The following is a 12,775-nucleotide window of genomic DNA, read 5'->3' on the forward strand; positions in this document are numbered from 1 at the left end:
GGTCTGCATGTGAGAGTTCCAGCCCCCATCTGGAAATGCCCAGGGGCCGGTGGGATGTTCTGGCACAGCATCACTGCACGGTTGCCCCGTTCTGCCCTGGGTCTGTGCTGCTGGCCGGGCTTACACAGAGCACACTGGGCCAGGTGCAGCTCCAGTCTGATTCACTTTGACTCCAGATGCTCCTGAAGTAATATTTAACCATTATTGGGATAAGCTGTGGATACAATTTCACAGTAATGGAACTCCTGAGAAAATTATTGGTCACACCAGCATGGGAGTTAAAGATCTTCTGGAGTGGTTGTGTCACTTTGAGAATCCTTTAAGATGCCAGACACTGGCTTTTTATTTCACCACGTCATATTTTTATATAAATGCTAAGCTGTTGAGATATTACTTCACATGCTATTCTTCCATAGTGCCTTGACAGAATCTCAGCAGCTGATTCTTAAGAACAGGTTAGTTTTGTGCTCCTAATTCAGCTATAAATCAATAACAGCTACAGATCCTGGAGTTTTGGCAACTGTCTAAAGTAAAAGCTTATTAAAAATATACCTACCAGGACAACTTAAATTTATTACCCCACAGCTCCTTCGAGGTACTGTGTCTACTGTGATTAAGTCAAATAAAGTGTGGCAATATATCATATTTTCCACCACCTTACACATGCAACTCATTTATTAAATGTTCACATCGTGTCAGACACCAAAAGAGAAAACCTTTAGCAGCAGCAGCTGAGAACAAAGCTAAAATCTAAGCTGACACCTCTCAAAATTTAATTTCTGGACTTCAGAAGACTCTTTAGTAGTCACTTGGCCCAATCAGGGTTCTATAAAACAGTGTTATTTCAACAGTTTAGTCTCCTAATGAAAAAATTAATATTCTCATTAGAACATATTTTCCAGTGATGTAGGTGCTATTAGTCAACAAGAGGAAACATTTTAATATACAGGCAGATTCCTTGTTCCTCTCTTTCTCACCTCAGTAAATTCACCACTATTAGGATAAAGCATGAAAAGCTGCTAGAACACAAATCTCTCTTCCAATTACACACGTAAAAGATACTTTATTTATTCATCCCAAGTTAATTTTCAAGGCTTTCATAAAAGCCCAGCACCACGATCTTTTCTATTCCAGATGGAAAGTGTTTTATTGGGCTAATTCAGGACAAGACTTCATTTTCAACTTATAACAAATGAGAAGGTCACATGAAAATCAGTAAAGATGGTTCTGGGCAGAACTGGAGCCACCTGACCAAGTTCTCTGGGCTTGTATTTTTTTCCATGTTTTGTGCTTAGATCATAAAAGAGCAAGTCAGAGGTAGGTATATATGTATATATATATAAACAACCACTGAATACATAAATGCAACATGTTTAATCATTAAAAACTCTGCTTTTCTAAGCTGAAACTCTTTTTGCTGAGCTTGAGACAGCACTGTATGACTGACATGGGGATTTGTTTGCAGACTATGCATGAACAACAACCCAGAGGCTCCTGAATTCTTTGGGAATTCGTGTCTCATGTATTTCCTCCTTGCCCACACAAGCTAGAAAACTAAGGGAAACATGAGTAACGATTGAGAAAACATGGTGCATTTTAGGAACCGTTCATGAAAATCACGGTTAAATTACCGACATGTGACATCCACAGAGAGAACCCAAACAGCTACTGCTCAAGAACCGATACCGCTGACTTTATCACAAAGTTTCAAAGGCAAATGACTAAACGACGCTCTCTCTACTGGCATTTAAACTTCTGTTCGGTTCCATCACTCTGACGTGTTCATCCCAGCTCTGACCCCGCGGATCGGCCCCGTCCCGTGCTGATAAAACAGCTGCCGGGGATAAAAAGGAACGACTCCCGCCGCTCAGGCACCGCTGGGATTCGAACCCAGGATCTCCTGTTTACTAGACAGGCGCTTTAACCAACTAAGCCACGGCGCCGGGCGGTGGACGAGGCGGCGCCGCGGCCCCAACACCGCTCGGTGGGGCGGGGAGGGGGGAACGGCCGCGGACGGACCGACCCACCGACAGACTGACAGACAGACAGACAGACAGACAGACAGACAGACAGCCTTTGCCGTGGCACAAAACACGCCAAGACCGCACGGGAAAGACGCGTCAATGTCGGCCTTTTGGAGGAGGAAGCGAAACCGCAGCGTGAACCCGCACGGCCCCGCTGCGTGCCCTGTGACCGCACACACACACACACACACACACACACACACACACACACACACACACATATACACACACACACACATATACACACACCCCGACGGAGGGTCGGAACAAACGCGTGTTCACGCGAGCTGAATAGCCGGGGAAACCGGTAGGAATGGTTCATGCCCCACGCAAGCTTTGCTGCTCCCGGCGAGCCCATCCCAGGAGCCAGCCCGGTGTCCGCGGGGGAAGGAGGGCACCCCACACCGGGCAGTGCCAGGGCGGCACCGCACACGAGCTGTGCCCAAAAGCTGCTCTCAAACCTCCCGAGACTCAATATGAGAGGTTTAGAAAGCAGGCACTCTTTAATCAGCACCTGGTGTGCTGGCTGTCGTTTCACCGAGCTGCACGCCGAGGTATTTTCGATACAGCTCCTATGTCACATCACACGATTATTCATTTTTCGTTTCCCACGTTGCCGTTACATATTCGTGACATTTCCCAGCTTATAGGCAGGTCCTTACAAGGTCTCTGAGGGTCTTCATCAGAGGTCCTCAGTGGTCTTTCTGTCTGAAGCGCCCCCCAAAGTTTTAAATAATGCCTTGTGAACTCCTTCGGACAATGCACCTGGTTAAAAAGTAACTGGGTGTTTCCTGGTTCGCTGTCTCATTGTTTTATCTTTAAATCACTTCGCTCAGCTATCTGTAGTTTCTATGTTGTAAATACTATCAGTTCTCATTACATTTCTAAACCCCAACATCAGAGCCAGCCCATAACCCAGAGGGCATCGGGAAGGATCCCGCCAGGAACAGACCTGTGGCCTTCCAGTCCCTGAAGGGAGCCTGCAATAAAAACTGACAGAGTATTTACACGAGTGATAGGACAAGGGGGAATGCCTTCAAAATGAAAAAGAGTCAGTTTAGATTAGATATTAGGAACCAAAATTGTTCCCTGGGAGGGTGGGCAGGCCCTGGCACAGGTTGCCCAGAGAAGCTGTGGCTGCCCCATCCCTGGAAGTGTCCAAGGCCAGGTTGGACGGGGCTTGGAGCACCCTGGGCTGGTGGAAGGTGTCCCTGCCCGTAGCAGGGGGTGGAATTAAATGGTCTTTAAGGTACCTTCCAGCCCAGGCCATTCTGTGATTCCATAATTACTCAGCTGGAGTGTAATCAGAACCTGCAAAGCAGAGAAATTGCTGTGGCAATCTAACAGGCATCCAAGGCATATTTACAGCCAAATTACAGGTGTTACTCTCCAAATAATTCCCAGAGGAGATCAGCCACCCTTGGCTTAGTCCAAAACAGCCTTACAGCTTTCTCATCAGGTACCTAAGAGCAGGGACTGGGAAATTACTCAAACTGCAGTGGCACAAAAGCCAGGAAAAATAGGCAGATAAATCTGCTGCTCATGAATTGTCCATAATTACCACGTTCTCCACCAAACCTCCCCTGCACACAGACGTGAACCTACTGCTGCAGGTGAGAGCAGGGCAGGGCTGGAAACGAGCTGGACTCACATGGTACTCAGACACTACACAGGTGATGGTAACCAACAGAAACCAGAAATAAGTAAAACTTGCTGGTTTTTATTAAAACCAGAATGTAAGAATTCATCTTCCTTTGTGTTTTTTTTTTTTATTTGTTTCATAGAGTATTCATTCAAAAGAAAACTTCCAACCTGCTCACACCACCGATGCAAAAGGAACCAGGCCTCTAAAAAGCTACTGCTGTCTTTTTTCATCTTTCAGTGGGCAACATTGGAGTTTTGATTTTTCAAGCTGAGAGGAGAAAGAAAGAAAGAACACTTTCAATTCTAATATAAGATTAATTATTCTTGGACTAATCTCTTCTAAAGCACAGAAGTTATTTCTGTATTACTAACAACATTAAAGCCAAATTTAATTCATCTATAAAATATGCATATTTTATGTGATCTGTTTAAAAAAAAACCAAAACAAAACATGAGGAGCATAGACATAGCATTTTCTTTTAGCCTCTGTAAAAAAACCAAAAAAAAATTAATTAAGGAGTAAAGAGGTGAAACATTGCTGGAAAATAACACCATTTACCACCTAATACTTATTCAAAGCCATAAATCTGTACAAAAATAGTATGCCCTAGTAATAACTTTCATTTAACCTTCACATAATTTAAACAAGGAAGGAAAAAAAAAATAATCTACCTACTAAGATCTCTTTGTATTCCACAGCTTAACTGCATTCCAGGCTGCCACATGCCCAGTCCCAAATATTTTCTCCAGTTTAAGTTCCCTTCAGAAAGAAATGCTGGAAAGGTTGAAAACACTATTTTTAGGAATAAGGCTTCCAAATATTTTGAAACACTAAATCTTTTACTAATTGGTATTCTCATGTATGCTGAATAGATATAATCCTCTCAGGGCTGCTCCTAATAAAGGACTGCTGCCCACAGTCCTTGCTGGAGGGAGCCTTTATTACACAGAATTCATTTATGCTGCATCATGCCAGACTATGGACTTACTCTCAGTGCCTGAAAGCTCCTTTTCCAAATTTTTTTAAGGGGTATGACAACAAGTTGGACACAAGTTCATGGTCTTATTCATGGTTTTCCTGAAAGAACTCTTCCTGGTGTCCACTGCCAGCAAAGATTCCTGTTTGTCCTTGTAAAGAAGGACTGGGTCATCCAAAGAACAAAAGGAAACCTGCCAATAATTTGCATAGAAATGTATTTTCTTTGGCAAGATTGAAATGGTGTATTCATTTAAAATTGTTTAAAGGTTCCCAAAGGACAAGCAAGCAGTTTTATTCTCTAAGCATCATGCAGCACAAGTCATATTTCTACTCCTGGGGATTTTATTCTTCACCTGATACATCCATGCAGCTATTAAATGGATTAGTGCAATGTGGTTTATTATTCTTCATACAGAATACTGTGGGTAGAGCAAGGTTAGGGCTAAGTCTGAACTTTATATGTCTATTATATATACAGCTGTACAGTCCCAAGACCACCAGATTAATTCAAAAATCAGGAGAAACAGAAGGTGGCAATGGCAAATTTTTTCTCACTGGAGAAGGCAGATGACAGAAGGTACAGTTGGATACTCTTTCAGAGTCACTTTATTGCAGCCATAAGAAATATTTCTTAAATTCTGGTGTAAATGTAACAAAGGATGGCATGTAAGCCAACCATTTGTACCAGATGTGCATGAGTTCACTCATGCAGGCACAGCTTTACACGCTCACACACATCACCTGATTTTTGAGATCCCTGAGTCCGCCGTGCTAAACTTGACACAGATCCTCCTGCCCTAAATTCATTTCTGTGCCAAATGGTTCAGTCTTTTTCCAGAATAAAACCATATTTTATGTGAATTCTGATTTTATTTTTTTTTTGAGCCAATACAGTATCATAATTTACTTTTTGGGTGGCTTGATGGGTATCCAGTTTTTAACTGTTCTGTCTTGGCAGTTTGGGGCTTTACTCTTTTTTACCTGACTATTATCTGACCAAAGCAGATGCATAGAAAAAACAAACAAACAAACAAAAACCAATCAGACAAACAAACAAACCCTACACTAAAATGGATACATAACAATAATATTAGATTAAATACTAAACCACTTCTATCACAGTCAACATAATTTGATTTCTAATTAACTAGTCATGAAACCGTTTACAAAAAAAAGTTGGACATTTTTTCTAATTGCTATACTTGAAGTATTGTCAGAATGCACCCAAACAATGCACCCAAATATTAAACATATTCTCAGAATTTCTGTTTATTGATACTTTTAGGAACGTACACATTTTCACTGCTGACACATTTATGAGACTTATTTAAAATCTTAAAAAGCTGCTCACTGCTTTTCAATACCTGCTATTCAACAAGAAAGCCTGATAAAAAAATATTAGAGAAATATAAGAAAAAGAAGTTATTTTTCATGCAGTTTCACTTAATGGGGACTGACAAGGAGGAAAACAGACAAAAGATCTTGTAAATCCCCTACCCAAACAAATTGAGGCACTGTAATAAAAAGCATGTTTCAATAGCATTAAGCTTAATGTTCTTTCCTTCCTGACACCTCTTTAGAATTCATGTTTTAGAAATCAGAATACATAACCTCAGCTTCAAAAAACTCCTCAGAATTCTTATAAGCTGATTTATGTCCAGGAGCACATGACTATTACCTGCCTTGATTTAGTAATGCTCTTGTAGAAGAGGCCTATTGCTCTGCAGGAGCACCAGGTGTAGAAAGCCAAAATATTTCTAAAAACAAAAATGCACCTGTATATGAAAATTGATGTCCTTGCCAAAAAGCGCTATTTAAAAAGGACTGTTACTACTACATTCCACTCCCAAAAAAGTATTTGACAATTTCTGCAGAGAGAAAAATGCAACCAATCTGTGTTTTCAGACTAGAAATCTGCCAGCTTTCCTTTAACACTGAAAATCCCTTTCTGCATAGAGTATGATGTGTGGTTAAACAACAAAGGGATAGAACTGAACAAGTTTTGAGCCTCTTGCTTGTCTGGTTTCTGTCACTGAAGGTATATGATCCATCTCTTCAATATTCCACAATCTCAAAGTAGAATCCCAACAAAGAGATGCCATATTGCATGTTACCAAAAGAGGGATTGACATTATTTCCATAAGGATAGAATCTTATCTCAGATGAGCACTGCCAGTATGAGAGCTAAAACTCTCTCATAATTACACACCATGTCTTTGGAAACAATCTGTAGCAATCTGAAACTGCCCACACATTTTAAAATAAGAACTGAACATACTTAAAAAAAATTCTTTTTAAAACTCTACCGTAATTCCTTGAGGTAAATACTGATTGCAACTTGATCACTGTTCAACTTCATCAAAAAAAAAAAAAAAAAGAGCAGAAACTAAACCTGTTTTCACTTTTATTTAGAAGTTGGATCCCAAAACCACATCAGCAATTCATGACTACCTTCACAGAATCATAGAATGGGTTGGAAGGGACCTTAAAGACCATTCAATTCCACCCCCTGCCATGGGCAGGGACACCTTCCACCAGCCCAGGGTGCTCCAAGCCCCGTCCAACCTGGCCTTGGACACTTCCAGGGATGAGGCAGCCACAGCTTCTCTGGGCAACCTGTGCCAGGGCCTGCCCGCCCTCACAGGGAACAATTTTGGTTTCTAATATCTAATCTAAAGCTACTCTCTTTCATTTCAAAGGCATTCCCCCTCGTCCTGTCCCACATGTTCTCATAAATAGTTTCTCTCAGTTTCTTGTTTTTCCTGATCACAGCATCTGTCACCAGCCCCTCTGACCCTACACTAAAGCAAAATTTAACTGTATCACCAGGAAAAAAAACCTATATTATTTTCAGGATAGCAAAAACAGCTATTTGTACCATACACCCATTGTGAAAAGCAGTCAGAAAATTCTTACCTGACTGCTTCTTGTCCTCTCAAGTTAAAATGCTGCTGGGAAGTTCATGCTTCCCTGAAAGCATCAGCTTTTCCCATCCCTGGCAAGCAGCAGGCACAACCACAGCCACACAGCTTCTCTGGGTTTAAGCTCCATTTAAGCACAGGTATTTTCTACTTTTTTAACAATTTAATGAGGAAATGTTAAAAGAGAGTTGGCTCAGTACCTTAAAAAAAAAAAAAAATTGAGGTTGTTGACTGTGTGAGAATGAATGGAGGGAAGAGCTGTGGGAAGAGAGAGTGGCTTCCCCCCATTTTAAGGGAAAGAACCCCGTTCTGGAAGCAGGCCAGGCCAAGCAGCTGTGTTGGATACCCTCATTCTGACAACAGCAGCACAGCTGGTTTGAGGTTAACAGCATTCAGTTGGCTTAAGAATAGAAACAAGTTAAAATACAACATTAATTATTTACTCCAGCTGGGAGGCTGCCCAAACGTGAACGGTATTAACAGATAAAATTCCTACAGCTTAGGAAGGCACAGTGTCATTTTGGTAGGCAAATGCCACACCTCAGAAATACAATGACAAGATAAACATCTATTCTTCCAGCACAGAGTAGTCAAACACACGTACATAAGACATGGGGTTTGTAGCAGAATCTTTAAAACATGTTTTTAAATTTAGTTAGGAGCCCAGAATATAATCATACCAAAGCACAGAAACCAGAACTGGAATTCTCCATAGTTACAGAGATATCAACATTTAAACAGATGCCTTCTTTTCTTATGGGAACCCAAGTTAGCTGCAGGGATTGCTGTGAGCTGGGACATTTGGAGCAGCAGTGTTAGACTCTGCAGGGTAGGTCAGCTTACATTTAAGGTAATGTTTGGGAGGCACAGCCTCCTGTGCTAAGATGAGACTTTACACGTGACAATCTGGGGGTAAGACTGGGACTGCCAGGGACAGTGAATGGTCACACTGCACAAAGACCCAGCACTGCAAATCTAGACAGGGCTTGAATTCTCTGAAATTGATATCTGCAAAATACATACACATAACTTTACAAATGCTGTTAATCCTTCTCTTTGGCCCATGTCTGATCATTAGCTCAAGTCTGTCAGATCATTTCCACTAAAATAAGAAATTAATTAAAGGTATCATAATACAATAGGAGTTATTTGCAAAAAATAAAATCACGATGGCTCAGAAAACATTAATGAGAATTGGACTTTTTTATATAAATCCAGCTATTACCACCCCAGCTTCTGGGTACTATTACTGTGAATATAGAAGGAAAAGCAAGCCCAGCTCTAAAAAGGGATAACTAGACATGAAAGAGCTGCCTCATTTACAGAACTGTCCACCTGGAAAAGTGCTTGGGCCACTTCCCTGTCACTCTGAGCACTAATTACCCAAATCAAAGTCTTAGTCCTCTGTTTTGATAAAAGCTGATGGATGTCTTTATATACAATTTTTTCTATTTTTGCATTAGTAATAAACTTAGACACTGGACAAGGCCACCCTGTTCAAATCTTATAATGTTAATTTAATCAATCTTAAATGTCTCTTCTGACACTGTTGGTATCATACCCATTTATATCTAGAAAAGAGGGAGATACGTTCAGACTTACCTGAGATCAAACAATTAGCAGCACCAAAACTGGGACCAAAATCAAGCCTATTTACACTAACTGTATTTTATTGTGCCAACAAAGAATGTTGTGTTTCCTTGTTTATCAATAACAAAGCAATAAATAAGAGCTTTGCAGTTGTACCTCCTGCCAGATGCAGCCAAAGGATACCTACAAGTATTTTTCCTGTTCCCATATCCCGAGCCTTGAGAGTGTTACCACATGTTGATGTTACCACTCTAAAAATTACATTAATGAAAACAGCAAATTGATGTTGTCGCTGAAAAGGAGATATTTAAAAAATACACGGCAACATTTAATCCTGACAATGATTTGACATCCTCACATCCATCAATTCAGAACAGATTCTTAAGGGCTACAGCAACAATTAGCTCACAGCTCAGCTGAAAAGGGGATTATCTATATTTCAGTGAGAAAGTAATAATGAAAATGTCATGTACATGACCTGCAGTGCAAGCAGTCAATTACATCATTACAATACATTTAATTACTTCTAACATTAGAATAAATCTAAAGCCCTTATGATGTCTTTAATGAAAGTGTTCTTGTCAGTGGGTTCTTTTTGGTTTTCAGTGGTTATGTTGCTGGGTAACCCTCTACCACAAACCCTGCCCTGCACAAACACAAAGCTCCATTAGACACCAAAGCTGTTCAATAAAGTTTACCAAAACTGGCAGGTTTCCAATGAATGGGGCTCAAAAATTTTTCCCTCGCATGGTTTTATTAAAATATTCCCAAATATCTAAAGTAATATTTATATTGGAAGTCACTAGATGTGAGAAACATTTTAGTACCATTTTGGCTTCTTATTTTTAGCAAGTTCATAAGCTGTCACTTTTATATATTTCATCTGAGAAATTTGATGACATTCTAACATTCTAACAACTAAAAATACAGCTATATTACTAAAAACTCTTTATTTTTTCCATATGTGTGTAAATTCTGTAACCAACAAACTCTCTGCTCCTAAACAGAAACACTTCAAGCAAAATACCACACAAAGTTTATGAACTGGCAGCATTTTGGATTGGAAAGTGGTGTCCAGGGCTGTTCACAAAGCTATTTTACCTTTAACTGCTGTTCAGCAATTTTTCAAAATAAACACAGTTGCCATAGGCAGTGTGGCATGTGTACTACTCAGTGATCAAAAAACTAATCAGTTAAGACCACAGTCTGATAAAAATTGATTTAATCTATGACTTAGTGACAAAATATGGAAGAAATAGTATCCCTGGAGGCACTGCATGACCTACTTAACCAAATGTTAATATATGCTGCAGTTATTTTAATTATTATGTCCACAGATTGACACTGGATCAAGATGCATTTCTTCTTTTTTTGATGAGACAGGCTCAGTGGAAAGGCCACAGAATACTGAGAAACGTTACAGACAGAAGAGAACTTCTCTGAAGGGATAAATCTCACTGACAAACCAACCCCTGAACTTTGGCTAATTCAGTGTTGTTCTTTTATACAAATGACATGTATTTATTTATCTCCTTCAGAACACATGGCAAAGAGAGACTTCCAGCCCTGTGTAACTCAGAAGCAGAATTTAAAAAGTCCTTTGCCCTAAAAGAGGCTTTAATCTATCAGAGTATTCCAACATGCATTTATGATGCCAGAAAGATTCCAGTTTAATTCAGCAGAGTAACTCAACATTTCAAAGTATCACAGGATCGCTCATCCTACCTTCCTCTAGATAAACCATCCTCTATTTCCATGATTAACCCAATTATTTCAATCAGGTTTTGTCTGTGTAAGTACCAAGAGGTTTCAGAATCTGTCTGAAATCTTAAACTCCCTTTATTATGTGTTCTTTCATGTGTCTTCAATATGAGAACAAAATCTTGTACTTCTGACCACTACTGCCCTTTCTCAACATCAAGTCTCAGATCTAGAGCTGCTTCCTCACCAGGACTTTGACTGCAAGGAGCTCTCCTGCTCACTTGGCAGCTCCTAATAACAGACAAAACTTGAAAGTAAATTTATTTTTCACTTTTTCACTTATTTTCTGTGTGTGTGTCAGTGTACTAACTGACACCAGAATCATTAGGAATGTTTCTAAGATAAAAGATAAAAAAACCCAACCCAGATCAAAGCTACTGTGTGTTCTTGTTCTATATTTTATGAGTCACAAAAGTCTTGCAGTCAAAACTGCCCTTCTAGACTTACCCAGCCTTTGTCTGCTGAATGTGCTATTAATCTTTGTTTTCCCAAAGATTTGTGGACTCTCACTCCACAGAGATGCTGTTTGCTGTCAAGAGGAACTTCAAATGTGTTCTCAGTGCACTCAGCTGTTTGATATCTGCTCTTTCAAAGGGGAAAAAAGAGAACCCCAAAGTGAAATTCTCAGGGCTGGCCCAGCCACCCGAGATCAAGTCCACCACACTCTCCTGAATTCTAAAATGACTTCAGTGGTTTCTGCAGGGGAGGAAATTAATGTCTTAATACATCTTCCATAATTCTTGCTATCAGAAAGTCCCCAATAATCAGGCAAACACTTTTAGATGGATTCTGAAAAATAAGTATTGCTCACCAAGTGTTGAATAAATCTTAGATAAAGACTACAAAAATTCCTTAAACAGAAATTAGACACTTCAGGCAAGTGGCACGTTACAGCCTTTCCAACAAAATGAACACTCATGGATTTACTGTACTTTAAAAAAAAATAATGGATTATCTTCTTATTTTCAGGTTTTAATTACAGTTTACTTACAGTAACTGCAGGGAGGTCTCCCCTCAGTCTCCTCTGCTCCAGCTGAACACACCAAGTGCCCTCAGTGTCCTCACACGGCTCCAAATCCAGGCCCTTCCCCATCTCCGTGTCCCTCCTTTGGACACTCTCCAATGGCTCAATCTCTCCCTTCCATTGTGTCCCCCCAAAGTGCCCCAATGTTGAGGTGAGGCCGCCCCAGGGCAGAGCAGAGGGGACAATCCCCTCCCTGGCCCTGTGGAACCCCCCTAGTGACAGGTGACAGTGTGATGTCACCCCGGTCACTGTCACCCTCTGTGCCCGACCCCTGAGCCAACTGCTCACCCCCCACAGGGTGTGTTTATCCAGCTGTGGGCATGGCCAGTTTGTCCAGAAGGATCCTGGGAGAGACAGGATTGAAAGCTTCACTGATATCCCAATCACTACAGCCGCCTTGGAGACGAAAAAAAAGGTTTGGCACTGTCAAAGTGACAGTTATTAAACTGTAAATGTCATGACTAACACCCTGAGAGAGTTACTTTTATATCTCCTATCTATAATATTTGCTTAAGACTGCCACATGTCTGTTTGCTTTGGAACTCCTTATTGAAAGCTGGGACTTTTTTCATTCTGGACTTCCTGGTTTCTTTGAGCTGGCAACCCACAGATCTTGGATAACCTGAGCATTGCCTGGACTTCTGGCACATTTGGGGCTTTTCCATTATGCCTGGAAAAGGTTGGGTTGTGGTAAAAACCTACTGCACAGCAAGAAGCCAATATTTTAGGTACTTTATAAATTATTTGAATTTGTATGACATTAAGGCACTACTGTGACTCATTACCAATTCTTAGATGAAGTCATGACTGCTTAATGTACATCAGAGCTCGA

General features: G+C 40.6%; 1 non-coding gene across 1 annotated transcript; it reads right to left on the reverse strand.

Moving 5' to 3' along the window:
• Positions 1–1,869: 1,869 nt before the first annotated feature.
• On the reverse strand, positions 1,870–1,943 carry TRNAT-AGU (transfer RNA threonine (anticodon AGU)). The gene has a single exon. It is a non-coding gene; the product is annotated as a tRNA-Thr (tRNA).
• Between the last annotated feature and the right edge of the window lie 10,832 nt (positions 1,944–12,775).

Source organism: Myiozetetes cayanensis, unplaced genomic scaffold, assembly GCF_022539395.1.
Source record: "Myiozetetes cayanensis isolate MyiCay16 unplaced genomic scaffold, myiCay2020 scf16, whole genome shotgun sequence".
Taxonomy (NCBI): Eukaryota; Metazoa; Chordata; class Aves; order Passeriformes; family Tyrannidae; genus Myiozetetes; species Myiozetetes cayanensis.